Source organism: Ruditapes philippinarum, unplaced genomic scaffold, assembly GCF_026571515.1.
Source record: "Ruditapes philippinarum isolate M1 unplaced genomic scaffold, ASM2657151v2 ctg4325_1_1_1_1, whole genome shotgun sequence".
NCBI classification, from domain to species: Eukaryota; Metazoa; Mollusca; class Bivalvia; order Venerida; family Veneridae; genus Ruditapes; species Ruditapes philippinarum.
In genome coordinates, this window is record NW_026864913.1 from 1 (window position 1) to 16,012 (window position 16,012).

Consider the following 16,012-nt stretch of genomic DNA (forward strand, 5'->3'; position numbering starts at 1 on the left):
TTTTTTCCATCAAAATTAATTTCAAATGCTGCAACTTCTCAAGGGATTGAGATAGGGTCAAAGGCTTTTTCAGCGTTGGTTACACGTTACCTTATGATCGACCTGGGGTCATTTTTTAGCCTCTCACAAGTCCAAAATTTTCTTGGCGATGAGGGGGACTATCGCCCCTTTCAAACCCCCCCAAACAGAAGGGGGCACATCCGCCTTCTGGCAACCCCCTGATGTATCTTTGGGGGGGGATGGGGGGGGGGAGCGCCGAAAAAGTGTTCACTTCATAAGGTAAGTATCACCCATGAATGAATGAATATAAAAGAAAGAAATTCATGATATCATTATACACAGAAAATTCGTATATGCTCTGCACATAATAGATTTGAAGAGGGAGATTCTTTTAAACATGCCATTCTTCACTCCATTAAACATGAGAAGACTCAAAGCTTTAGGGTTTTCCGTTTTTACTAAAAATACTTGTGTTTCAATGTTTAAGGTATAGAAGAACGGAGTCTCTAAAGAACGCCAAAAACGACAAAAGTGCAAGTGTTGCAGACTCAGTTTGATTGAGCCTGTTGATTGACGATAGTTGTAATGGCAAGCTACAATACTTGTTTCCTAGCAAAGGCTTAAGCAGAATTCAACATTAAAAGAAGGAAATGTTGAATTTATAAAGTTTGTAAGTGAGCCTCGGGGCCGGGCAATTATTGATCCGTGGGACATGATTTTTATCACTTTTCTAGCAGTCCTGTTTTCCTTTTATTATAATTCTATTTAATTTAGTGGATTACGGGGAGTATCAATTTTAATCTGAGGATGGCCGAAAACACGTTCTGCACACTTTGTCATTATTATTAACACATTTGTATTTATGCCACATTGTTTTAATCTAATTTTATTGGCTCAAAAGATGCAGGGCGGGCGTGAATGTTTTCAATTCACAAAGTCCTAATAAGGTTTCTAATTTGTTTCTTAATTGTGATATTATAATTAAGTCCTTGCTATTTTTTCTTCTCTTAAAAAGGGATTCAAATTTGGTTTGAATTTCTTCTTTTTGTAACTTTCAATAAGGAGTAATCTTTTATAGAACACTTAAGGTGACTCTTTGGCGCTTTCATAACCAGTTTCAAAAAAAAGTTAATAATGCTCGATCTTTCATTTCATTAATAGTCCCAATCGTTCACATTAGTCATACTCGGACGTTTAAGTCGCCTTTATGTACTAGAAAGAGCACCAAAACACGAGGCTATCTGATTTGTACGAGGGGCATAGTTCACTGTTGTCACAATATGAAACCCCCCAAAAAAGTAACCAATGAACGAGCATCTGAATATGATATTTCTGTCGCTTCCCCTCTCTCTGCCGTCACAAAAAGTAAACCCCAGCAAAAATGAGCCAATTAATAGGCATGCTCTGGAGTGCAGGTAACTAATACCTATACTCCAGGTAAAGCACTGTGAATGTATGTGTATATGATTTAACTCTAACACATTTTCAACAGAAAGGTCCCCAAACTATGAAACCATAATGATTAAGAATTTGAGTATTTCATGAGGTTTTAAGTCCTTTCGATATGAAATATACTGAAAATGAGCTATCCATATCACCAAATGAAATTGTTATAGAAAAATTAAAACAAAAATGTTACCATCATCATTTACATTCTGACTTTGCTATTTTAGCTCTCTTGGTGATTTCGCCCTGCAGAATGTAACACAATAGCATTAGCAAGCGTATGTGCAAAAAGCCGTATCACATGACAATCAAAAATATTTAAGGATATAAAGCTACATCTCATATTTATTATAAATATTTATATATGTATAAAGGGTAAAAATTATATTGTTTCCGTAATCCTTTTTTAGATTCTCAAAAGATTTGAAATTTACCATGTTTCTGTTATTTAACAATATTATTTTGTAATTATATTTTCCGTAGATTCATTCCGATTTTCTTTTTTACGTCCCTGATTGCACTTATGACATTTTTTCCGTGTATATTTAAATAGACCTAGTTCATAACTTTAAATGTTGCTTTATTTTGAACGTTGTGCGACGGTTAACAGGGTATAGCAGTAATATACTATAAAACCTATTCGCCTATTTAAGTCTCCACTCTGATTTTCTGGATTTTTTTGCTGTTCTATATTTTGTTTGAAGGCAATGGATTTGATGGTAGTTTGTGGTGGAATGTTGATTTGCGAATATTGTGACATTTTTACAACAGAAACTTTCGTCTCAATTTTAACATGGGTTGTTATGGGTTATTGATATGAATGTAAGCACACTGGTGGATCAGACGAGGTTTTCAGTAATTCTTTGAATAGTAAGATTGACCTCCCAATAATCAATTAACAGACTTTGTTCATTTTGACTACTTTTTTGTATTTCCAAAGAAAATACCAGAGGAACTTGAAATTCTATCAAATAACCAATATTAATGATTAATGTTAATATCCATCCAAAAGTACCCCTATATAATATATAAATAAACTTATACCATATAGGGGGTATACTTTGGATATTATAGACCTGTATATTTTGGAATATTATAGTTTTAAATATTGATATGATTTTCAAGTTCCTGTGGAAAAACATTTAATATTCTAATCTCTAAAGTATATGATGAACAATGTCTTTCGTCCGCCCATTCATAAATGATAAACAATTCTGGTTAACACCAAATAACCATTGAAAGGTTTATAAGTACATCATGTCATCAGATGTCCTATAAGTTCATCTTCACTTGCCGCATTCTTGCTTGGACGCCCTTTGATGCTGTGCATCAATGCTTTTCCTGTACTTCCTGTATAAGAATAGTGTGATTATTTTGACAAATTTTGAGATATACGGGTACCATGGGAAACTGCCATTTTTTAAGAAATGCAACACGACAACATATATTTTTTTTCTTTTATTTTTTAATTCTTCATTTAATTTAACCTATCATTGAAAAAAAATCTATGAAAGTATTAATTTACCGAAAGCTGGTAGAACATTTTTTAAAATCACTAAAACAGCATGAAATGAATAGAAAATAGTTTGTTTGCATTTAAGATCGAAACATATTCCACTCGTGAATACCAGCTATTATATTTTCTGTTTATATTTTATATGCATCTGTTGTTCACTCAGTGAAATATATTTCGATCCTTACACGCAAAAACAAACAAATATCCTTTATCTATGAAATGTTAGGTATTGTCCAACAACATTGACCTGGCACTCTTGCATTTGACCCTGTAGTCGGTAATATTCCGTAAAACGTTACGATCTACTTGTAAATCGATATGAATGTATAAATATCTAATTGTTAAAATGATGTTAATTAAAAAAACTCTCTAGTGCAGTTGGTAAAGAGAGGTTCACTTGAAGATAGCCTAATTAATTTGGCGTGAACGGTTTGACCCATTTTACAGACTTTTTTTCTTACTGTCAAACCGTTACGCCTAATTTTAACACGGAAAATCTACCGGTAACACTATCGATAGTTTGGACTGATTTTACTGCTTAAACATGAAAGTAACTTCAATTACCTCTAAAGATCAATAGAATATTAATTTTAGTACTAACTTCTCCTAGAAAAAATATTAGATTGTACCTGTCTTAACGCATACACGCGATTTATTTCAAATTTGTACTGTCTACTCTATCTTCGGCGGACATGTTATGACGTCATCGTAAAAAATCGATTCCGTGAAAGCTGGTAGTAGCTACCAGTGTGTCTAGCAGGTAAGTGTGGGTTACGCATGAAGATTAAATTAAACAAAATATCGGGGGAAATAAATCTATTCATTATTTTTTTAATAAATGTGTCCATTATTAAATACTATTGAAAAGTATCATTGGTATTTAACCTAAATGCAATGGTCGCAAATAGGCTCCGTACAAGTAGGGCCTACTGTTGTTTAATATTTTTTAAATATTTTAATACATGTATTCAACATTTATCAATTGGTGGTTTGCCTTCTTGTTTACTGCTAATGACTGCCAAATGTCACTCTCGGATAAAATAGTGACTTCATTTATACATGCATATTTATATGACAATTAAGAACGTAAAAGAAATATTGAAGGAAACTATTTGAAATACACTTCAAATTATTCAGTATTTGTACAAATAATATTTCAAGAGCTTTTTTTCACCGATTGCCGATATATAATACCATATTAAACCTATTGATAAAGTTAAATGTCTTTCTTGACATACTTTATTAATTTACTAAAAAGGAACTTTATTGTGATCCAGCCATATGCTGTGCAACTATAAAAGGAAGGTCACATATTTTAATTGAAATAAATTTTAAGTAGAGGATATTAAAAAAAGTCATTGAGAAGATCAGAATTTTCAAATGAAAAGATTTAAGAGACTTATAAATGTATAAGGTGTATGTCTTTTGTTTCATACTGTTTTTGGTGACACTTTTGTTTGTGTCCCTTGTTGTTTCTCGTCTATGGTAAGTATCTTCCCTTTGCCCCTAGTTTTATATTCTTTATTTCGCCCCCTCCCCCGAATTTCCCTATCCCTTCCCCTGTGCCCGTTAACTTTTTTTTTTATTTTTTTTTTATTTTTTTTTTTGAGGCCCCATCTGGGTAACCCCGTTTATTTACCCCGTAATAGGTATGAGGGGGTCGGGGTCATCCTCCATCATACCTTACATTGTTAATATACAAAATACATGTTGCAAAATAATTATATTCATGTAAATATTGTCAAATACATCTACAGTATATATTTTGCATATAAATATAAACAACATACATACAATAAACCCATCTATTTTCCAAAAATATTTTACCAATAAAAATACTACTTATTAATAAACAATTAAACAATCTGTTACGAGGTAAAGTTTTGTTTCACATATTAAGTGTAGTTTAAGCAATTAAGGATCTTATAATTGACCATCTATTATTTTCATCATCTGTCAAATGTGTATTTCTATAGATATTCCATGCTAATTTCAAACTATTTTTAAAACCAATCCATGTAGGTAAATGTTTTTTCTCTTAGACAAATAAATATATCTTTTCAATTCTAGAAACAATATGTCATATTTAAAATCTTTAGTTTCTGTACCTAATATGAATGATTTACAACAAAGAACATCATCAAAATTATGTAAGTTTTCTCTAAGGTATTGAAATAGGCTTTTGAATTTTCTGGCATTCCCAAAATAAATGTAAAAGTTTTCTTCACAGCATGTACAAAAAGTACAAATTTTAATTGTCAACAATTTTCATTTTAAACAAAAGTGAGTTTTTTGTAGCTAAAGTTCTATGAATAATTCTTGTTTGGAACCACTGAATATATGAATCTTTAGAACATTTGAAAACATAACTATATATTAACTGCCAATTAATGTTATTATCTTTAAAACAAGTGTTCCAACTTTCTTGACTTGTAGGTATGTCTGAATTTTTAGCTATAATTTCATAAACATATTTCTTATTGTTATTCATAGTTAAAATAGGTTTAACATAACAATTTATTATAGGATATTGAACATTAAGCAAATTGTTACTAATAAAAATATTTAACTTTTGCATGTACATTTTTATTGCCTGTTTTAAACTATGATACTGTAAAAAGTTCACAGGTTTACCTGTGACCTGTTCTAAATATATCAAATCTACAAAGTTACCCTGTTCATTTATAATATCTTTTACAAATCTGATTCCTTTATTATATAATTTCTGAATGTAAATATATCTATTTCCTGCTAAAAAGTTGCGATTTTATAAAATTGGCATATGTGCCCGTTAACTTAGTGGTCCTGTTTCATACTGTTTTGGTGACACTTTTGTTTGTGTCCCTTGTTGTTTTCTCGTCTTTGGTAAGTAACTTCCCTTTGCCCCTAGTTTGATTTCTTTATTTCGCCCCCTCCCCATTCCCCGAATTTCCTATCCCCTTCCCCTGTGCCCGTTAACTTAGTGGTCCTATTAATCATTCATTTATTTATTTTCTTTGATTTCCTTCTCAGTTACATTTTAGTGATAAGCCTGACCGTGCTCTCCCTTGCGCCCTGTCCCGTTTTAATTTAGGATCCTCCTGGGCTCCTTGCCAATGGTTCTTGTTCCTGGGTCGTGTTGGGGTTGCGTTCATTGAACGCCGCCTTTCCTTGTTCATCTTGTTTATCATATTGTATACATGTATACCGAACCGTAACAAACAGATAATGATTATCAATACAAGGTTCGGCAAGCAAGCAAAGAAATGTAAAGAAAACAGAAAAAACTTATCCACATACATGTATCCACCCTCCAAAAAAAGCCCACCAAAAACGCCTGAAACTGCAAAATCGAAACATAAATACACATGAGTGCCAAAAGACGGCTCTGGTAGGTGCAAGTGCTCCCTTTCGCCGGTTTAAACATAATTGATCACTTAAACATAATAATGTTGAAATTTTTAAATCAACATCCACAGATGTGTACATAATACGGCGGTAATCATGGAACTTTCAATGTGACACATTCGAGGTGCCGTTCAATGAAAAGCGGGAACTAGATAACATGGAATTTTAAATGGGTATCAGAGGTTTTGGTGTCCTTTTGCGACAGTCGTTCTAACATTTCTCCCATCTGTCTTACATTGTTATGCTATTCAACGTCTTAATAACGGTCACTAAATTTCCGCTTGCTGCGTTTTTATCATAAACCCCGTCATATGTGACAAGCTAAGCGATTTTTGGCCCAAATGTGATATTTGGGCGAAAATGAGTTATCACTACTTTGTGGTAGAACAACATCTGCTGGATAGCTGGAAATAATTATTTTTAAAAAATACTTGATATTTTATGAAATATTCTAATTTGTATGACATCACCATAACAACAAAAAATACATTTTAAACTTTTATTGGTATATATAAACTAGAAATAATTCCATAGTTATACCCAATAAAATAAACAAAATATAAAGTGATCATTCATCTTGGTGAAATATATGTAATATCTTGATATAAAAATATCATTTGTTTTCAAAAATCGGTTGCCATGGCAACAAAAATAACAAAAATTGTCAAATGCAATATTTTTGCACTTAACATGTTTAATTCATCACCAAATTAGTGCATATATTATATTAAAAGACAATAATATTAAAGACTTTTCAGAAAAAAAAAGATTTTTCATTTTTCCCATAAATAGTTATTGATAATGACTTTAAACGTAAGAATTAAATTCTCAGAATTTCAGTAACTTTTCCATGATCAAGGTGAATATCATAACTGAAGTTAGTCCACTTTAAAACGCACAACTATAACATGATAGCATATACAATATGAATCCAATGCAAATCAAATATCCTTAAATGCACTGACTGCAAAAATGGTGTATTTTGGTTGCCATGGTAACAAAAAAATGCAAAAATAACTGAATGTTTTAAAATAATTGCATTTTATGAAAATTTTTCCATATAACATAATTGTATTCACAATAACTTCAAAAGTCTTTCAGAAATTTAACCAAATAAAATAGGAAGAGCTTGCACTAGTTATGTTCCTGACTATATTTTCAGATATATTTACAGATATTGACAGTGTAATCATATTCTGATCAGTGTATTTTAAATTGTATAATATGAATAACATATTAGTATATTTTTAAATTGCAATAATTTCAACAAATTTAAAACCATTACAATAACAGGTTTTTGCAATCACACGGGAAGTCACAAATGACAGCTCACATATGTGACAATGTCCTTGAATGTAGTCTTGCAAACCCAGGTTGGTGGTTTGACCCAAACAGGGTAATAACAACTATGTCTCCCCATAAGCCCTCAGTTTTGTAAGAAGAAAGGGAGTTTCATATATAAAACTTGCAAATCATTTTTTCACAATTAAGTAAAACACTGTAACATCTGCCACTGCAGTATTCAGCTTTTTCAGGGATACTTTGTGAGACAAATTCTATGAGAATGTAATTCACTTTTGGTATACTGTCAAACATAGACAAGTCATTGACTTCTCACATGCCATCCTGAAATAACAAAAACCTGAATAAGTATAAATGAAACAATTAAGTGTATATGATGATTTGACTGAACAGAAATGAACTACAAGTAAATTGTTGTATAATAATGCACAGCTATTGGATTCATAAAATGTCATGTTCATCATGTAAGTTCTTGAACATGACTAAAATAATCTGAAACTACATTATGTGCATGTATTGTGGTGAAGACACCACACTCTTTATTTCAAAATGGAATACTGCATAAATATACATGCTTACCCAATTGAAGTGTTTTTTATCTTGACCAATACAGTACAGTTGATACAAAATGATTGTCTTTTACTCCATAACCCTGGTGTTCAATAAGACATAGAACTATGCCACACATTGTGCCTCATTTCCAACAATAGTTTTGTATATTCATCAGCAAATAGGTGAACTATCTATGTGTTCTGAAAATTATGTATATGTACTTTAAGAGCTTAACATTAGACATTAGACAGAGTATTCATTAGACATAAGACAGAGTATTTGCATAAAACAATGTAGCATTATTTCTTAATATAAACTTACAATTTAGTTCATGTTACTGTACAGAGTTATTTAATTTTAAAACAATATTTTTAAGATCTCATCTGACATCATATATAAAATGTTAAATTGCAAATAAGTTATATTGCTTTCAACTGCAATTAAGGACATTTATCATTATCATTATTAGGTAAAAAGGGTTGAGAATGGTCAGTTTATGATGATTATTTACATATATGTATACAATAATTACAATCACAGTAAATCATTTGATCTTTAAACCAAGTATCAAAACACTTACCAGTACATTTTCTTGTAATCTTGAAGAATATGGCTCCAACATGTTGGATAATCACATTATCTACTTCAAAACGGTCATGAACTAAGCTGAAGATCTTAAATGCATGTTGGCTGTCAGACCTAAAACAACAACACAAAATATCTTATCAGCAAAAAGTTCTGGCTTATAAATGTTAAAAATATCCTGGTAGCAGGGCTTCTGTTAGAGGAAGTTTGGGAGTCAATTACTCCTTGATTTTGGCTGATTTTCCTTCTTTACGGTTACCTTTAAAGAGTCTTCCAATTACAGACATTTTGCAGTCTTTGACTGCCAATGTTTGAAACTTAATGTAAGCCCTGCTGGTATAATATGCTATGATTTATTGTACAAAGGGCTAATAATAATAAATTCATTTAGATATTTATCTATGGTGACATCTTCAATCACAGTACTAGATAATATTTATTGTATTTCAAAAGCAGCATGCAGTACAGGGATAACATATTCTTTACTAAATTGATCTTGAATTGTAATAGAAATTCATTTGTCAATAATTACAGTACTGTAGCCTTGCCATATATTTTCTTTTTTAGAAATAGTTTATACATTATAAATCTACTTGATGTAGATCTATATCAAGCTCATTCATTGTAAACAAATTGCAAAATATGTTATGTGTCCAGTTACATTTTTTGTCATAGTGATGTAGAAAAATATAGACTACTGTAAACATAAATGAAGTGGCAACTTTTGTTGTTGTTTTTTCATTGCAGCCTGAACATTAATTCATTTTGTAATGTAATCAAGGTATAATTTAGAAAAAAAAATTTACAATTACTTTCTAAAAAGACAATGACAAATACAAATCGAGTGCAATAAACAATGTATCCCGAAAAAATGTGTCTGTCATGATCTGATCTAGATACTTGCCATGTTTTTATATAAACCAGTTCAAGTGTCATGGTCCCATTTATTTAATTGTATAAAGTAAACATACGATGATTATTCAACATATCAGAAAAAATAATAAACAGCATAAATAATAAAAGATTCACTTACCTTATTATTTATTTAAACCTCCAAATATGCAGTAACATAGAACTGACGTAAAAGGTAGTGAATCTACTGGTCGGAGAGATAACTCCGACGCATAGATAACCCCGACACTTGATAAATATAATTGTTTTAGCTTTGTTTTTCAACAAACAAGCACATGATCATCTAATAGTATAGGAACAGGACAGAATGTGATGATTTGTTATAATTTGGTAGACTTTTTAATGTTTTACAAATAACCTAAACTTTTTGTAGGCAAAAACTGCTTCAAAACGTTCTTTTTACTAAATTACAGTAAGGTAGTTAGAAATGTATTGACCACAGGCCACTGACGGAAATATTTTTGAAAATTGTTTAAATATTTACAAAAAATAGATAAACCATATAAGATGTAAAAATAAATTATTGATGCTGATTTTCCAGTCATTTTTTACTTAAAAATTTAAGTGTCGACTTTATCTACTGTTGTGGGGTAAAAAGACCATGTTTTGTATACCTCATTCAAGACCTTAAAGAAGTACCAGATTCCATTTTCATACATAGTTTTTGTGGTGTAATGTAAAGTCTTTGAACTGAACTTTGTTTAGGTGGTTCAATATTTAAAATATACTGGAAGATAATTAAAATATTGCAAAAAAATATGTGATTTAGTGTCGGAGTTATCTCTCCAACCAGTACATGTGTTTACTCGCTGACCTGACTCCTGAGTTTACACAGTGTATTTATTCTAAATATAGATTTTTGTGAAATGTTTATCGTGTGGAAGCTGAGAAGGGCTGTTCAACAAGTATTTTTTGATTTCTTTCTAGTTTTTTTTTTCTTTCAATTTTCAAAGATACTCTGTTTTGAAAGGAAACCATAAAAATTAAGACATGAAAACTCGCGTGACTTTGCAAGCGTTTTTCTCACAATGATTAAAAACTCAATTGGGCCAAAAATCGCTGAGCGCGTCACATATCTGTGCGACAATTGTATTTTACTGAGGACTGTCTGAAATTCCATTTTATAGTTTGAAATTTTAAGATTTTTTTTTTCAGAATTTTAAAGTTTTTTTTGGTTGTTTTGAACTTCTTCCCCTACACAACCGTCCTCAATTTCTTTTAAAGAAAATAAACTAGAAATTGATATGAAGTGTAATATAAATTGAAGTTCTTCTTTGCTTCATCATGTATAGTATTAATATAATTCATTAAGATGTACCTACAATTACATTGTATTTTCGTATGTGGGAAATCATGGCAGGGTTATAAAATAAAAAGGTAGTTCCGAAATTTCACCTAATGATCACAGATGTAAAAAAATCCAACTTAATAGTATCTAATTTGACAATTTAAACGGACTTAAATGCAGAATGATCTGACATCGGACATCATAAACTATTTAATTTCTAAGTAAGGTTATCAGAATTTCTTTTTCACCTCTTTTTAATGCTGAAATATTTGTGTCTGAATAAAAGAGTTATTCCTGATATAATTCATATAAATAACATAAACAAATTATAAAATAAAGCTTGGCAAATACAATCGATTGCCGCCGATACCTGTGTTACACCATGGAAATTTACAATTTTACCATGACACCGCTTTCCAATATGGCCGCGTTCAATAATTTTCAACGATTAAAAAATTAAAGTCGAATATTTAGACTTCTGTTCGACTTTGAAGTCTGATAATTTGGAACCTTGCATAAAAAACGATTCTCTTTCAGGTAATGTAGACCGTTTCTTTGAAACTTTTCTAGTTTTCGCTCCCAACAACTTCTAATTGGGAAGCGTCCGTGCATAAAAATGCAGTTCGTGGTTGGACTTGGAAAAAGACAGCGCCCGTCCAAAATTATCTCGGTGTCTCTTTGACAAGTCTAATTAGTTGGACTAATTTTGACCACAAAGCTATAATTTGAACCATTGGCCCCAAAGCACTCACCTGAACCAGGTACGTATATTAACGGTATCCGCAACTCTATACAGTAAATCAATAACGGTAAATTATGCTGTCGTGGCAGATTTATTGATTTTTATCGACGATTACATATCATGAAGCGGTGTTAACTAGAAATTGATATGGAGTGTAATATAAATTGAAATTCCTCTTTGCTTCATCATGTATAGTATTAATATAATTCATTAAGATGTACCTACAATTACATTGTATTTTCGTATGTGGGAAATCATGGCAGGGTTATCAAATAAAAAGGTAGTTCCGAAATTTCACCTAATGATCACAGATGTTAAAAAATCCAACTTAATAATATCTAATTTGACAATTTAAACGGACTTAAATGCAGTATGATCTGACATCGGACATCATAAACTATTTAATTTCTAAGTAAGGTTATCAGAATTTCTTTTTCACCTCTTTTTAATGCTGAAATATTTGTGTGTGAATAAAAGAGTTATTCCTGATATAATTCATATTAATAACATAAACAAATTATATTATAAAGCTTGGCAAATACAATCGATTGCCGCTGATACCTGTGTTACACCATGGAAATTTACAATTTTACCATGACACCGCTTTCCAATATGGCCGCTTTCAATAATTTTCAACGATTAAAAAATTAAAGTGGAATATTTAGACTTCTGTTCGACTTTGAAGTATGATAATTTGGAACCTTGCATAAAAAATGATTTTCTTTCAGGTAATGTAGACCGTTTCTTTGAAACTTTTCTAGTTTTCGCTCCCAACAACTTCTAATTGGGAAGCGTCCGTGCATAAAAATGCAGTTCGTGGTTGGACTTGGAAAAAGACAGCGCCCGTCCAAAATTATCTCGGTGTCTCTTTGACAAGTCTTATTAGTTGGACTAACTTGAAGAATGCAGACATAAACTGGTAGGTTCGAACCCAATTTCACCGATTTATTTTTTTATATTATTTCATTTTAAAATTGCCATTCTCTTTAAACTATTGCACACCTTTTATGTGTGTACTATTTATGTAGTATTTTAATATATGCCTTTATAGCGTGCATGTGCTAAAGCATACATGTATACAATTGCATAATGTTACAAAAAGAACCGTTGAAAGAAAGATACGGTAATGAAATAAAAAATATATTTGTATATAAAACACCACTTAAGAGGTATTCTAAAACCAGATGTTCTGAATAAAACGATTTCAAATTAATTCTTGCAAGTAAATTATAAAAAAAAATAACGTGGTGTTGGTAAGGAATCGAACCAGAGACCATCAGATTGGTAGTCCGACATCTATACCAATACACCACACCTCACTTACGAGTGAGGTTAGCAAATATATCGATATATTCGATAGATACAGGTCAGTATTTATTCATATGACCTTTACGAAAGTTAATGAAGTGCCAGGTCAATATTGTTGGACAATATAAAGATCGTTCAAAATATAAACAGATGACAAATATAAACATATTTTAAAATTAGACCACATCGATTACGAAAGTTTAATACATCTAGTAAGGGTGTTCCAAAATTAAAGTTACTTTTGTGTTTTCTCTTTGATATAAGTAGTTAAGATTATTTTAGCTTGCCTGCCCCTCAAAGTACTCCCCCTCTACCCTAATGCACGTTTTCAGCTGATCAATCCACTTTTTTGTATATCAGGAAATACAATGCTGACATTCTATCTCAGGCACAGTTTTCCCGACAAACCTAACAACAAGTAGTTCTCAAAACAGCTTAAAACCAGCGATGTAAAAGGAAGAAATATTATTATTTTGTTACAAGTATCCATCAAATTACCACGCATTTAAAGTTTAAATAAAGTAAGGATGTTGACTCTAGGACAGGGACAAATTTAAGGCAGTCGACGATCGATAATCAATTTCCAATTTCTATCATTAGTAAAGCACCCGATAATTTAATCCACGTAAACAAAATGCTATTTTAGAGCTGTCGATTACCGAAAACTTGCGCTTATTAGACAAAAAAATCTGACTGTCGAGTAGTGAAATATATACATGTCGGACTGTTTGGGCGAGAAGATTTTCGCCAAATCATTAACATCCATGTTAAACAACATGTTTACCTAGAAAATAATAAGAATTACAAACTATTAATTGAAATTCTAAAGTTAGAATGGTATGGTTTTATTCAGACTTTATTTCATAAAACATCACCGTGGCGAGGAGTTACACGCTCGTTTACAATGTGAGAGGTCTGGAGTTCAAATCTCTGTCGTGGCAATTAATTTTTAGACGATGTTTTTTAAAGAATTAGGCAGGCTATACAAGGATCTAGAGTGGCTGTCATAAAGAAAAAATAAACATAAATGATTTCATGATGCAAGTAGAAACTCTGGTAATGCAAAAGTTGGAGCGTATCAAAATGAAACTGTCATGGCAAAATATCTAAACGCACTCGCAGCAAATCGGTGCCCTGCAAGATGAATTATAGTATTTCAAAATAAACTGATACAGGAAAATACATACAGATATACAGTATGATTTAGATTGCAAAGATCAGAAAATACCACAGAGCTCGCAGCCCTTTGATTGAAACAGTTTTCGTACTGTTTATTGGGTATACTCATAAGATACTGGTAAATGGCAGAGCCCAGAGCATTTCTTGACTTGTATCTTTTTCTAGACAGGTGAAATTTTAGTTTGGGAAACAAGAAATAGTCACAGGGGGCTAGTTTTTCGTGAAAAAGCGGTGTGGGTGAGGACAGTGACCTTTTCCGCTTTCAAAAACTGCGTTACAATTCATGCATTGTGAGCTGGCGCATTGTCATGCAAGAGTATGAGATACTTCAAACATGTATGTGGGCGGCGGCGTTTATAGTTTTACTTAAGTTTGCGAAGTAAAACTTCTATATAGAACTTGCCTGTCACAGTTCTAACTTTCGGCACAGGAATTTGCACGACTGGCTCTTGTTATCAAAGAATATTACATACAAACGCTTTCTCACGGGTCGTATTCTTTTTAGCAATGCTAGATCGCCTTGCGTTTTGATGGCCCAGACTTGATAAGAGCATTTTTGTTTGGGTTTGAAAAAATACACCCATCTTTCTTCACCTGTGACCAAATTGCGAAAAGCCTTTTTGCTGAATTTCGGGTATTTTTTTTTTTTTTTTTTTTTTCAAAAATAAATTTGGCCTTTTCAACTCGGGACCTCTTTTGGTCGTCAGTTAGTAAATGTTGTATCCACCTAGCATTAACCTTAGCCCAAGATGTTTCTTCAAAATGCAATGAACACGTGCTAAAGGCAAGTTTGTCATTCCAGCTAACTGCCTGACAGTGTACCTTGCGTCTTTCTTCAGGATTTGTCGAATTCTTTCAATGTAATGTTTTGTCGTTGTTGTTGCAGGGTGGTCTGTGTGAGCAGCATCTTTCAGCTGCTAGTGTCCCGACTCAAATTCACCAACTTACTCACAAACAACAGTCATATACGCCATTTGACCCTCCTCATAAATAACACACCTGGCGATGAATATATCCGTCGGCTTTTCATGGAATGGCACTAACATGTCACATTGAACGTTCCATGATGACCGCCATATGAACACATCTGCGGATGTTTCAAATTTCTAATTTTTACAAGTTCATGTTAAATGTTGAATTCTGCTTAAGCCGGTGCTAGGTGGCGTGGACGGTAGTTTGATAGTACCGCCCATGAACATGCTCAATCAAGCCAAGCCTACAACATTTTCAAATTTGCCGTGTTGGGCTTTCTTTAAGGATTCTTATTTCCCTCTATTTAAGCCAAACAGAGACCTACCTTTGATATAGGCCGTAATTTCATTCACGTTTTCAGTTCACTTCCCAAACATATTTGTGTGTTTGTAACGAGCACTCTGCAAAACAATGTTCACAGTACCAAGGTTAGTGTAATTGTTAGCGATACCAATACTACTATTCAGGTATCACGCTATCGATATGTATAGGATTGGATTTGATTTTATATAGCAAGATTACCACGAAATAGAACCCGAGTAACATTAATTTTTGAACACCCCTCGTACTAAGAAAACAAATAATTTCAGAAAAAAATTAAGTGAAGTAGACTTTTTAATATGATAAGGATTTTAAAGTCATACGAGACATAATTTAATAATAAACTATCAAATCAATACCATTACAATTTAAAACAATATCAAAAATACTAATTTATTGTTTTTAATTTCATTTTAAAAATAAAACTTTTATTCGTTCTCAAGGAATACTGAAAAGTGCTTTAAAGTTGAAATATTGGACAGGATATATATATTTATTTATA

At 31.9% G+C, this 16,012-nt stretch overlaps 1 long non-coding RNA gene across 1 annotated transcript; it reads right to left on the reverse strand.

The window, feature by feature from the left end:
• Positions 1-6,664: 6,664 nt before the first annotated feature.
• On the reverse strand, positions 6,665-10,145 carry LOC132727245 (uncharacterized). The gene is made up of 4 exons (XR_009625319.1): positions 9,822-10,145; positions 8,784-8,902; positions 8,231-8,403; positions 6,665-7,975 (listed from the first exon to the last, which is right to left on the reverse strand). It is a non-coding gene; the product is annotated as an uncharacterized LOC132727245 (long non-coding RNA).
• Positions 10,146-16,012: the final 5,867 nt, after the last annotated feature.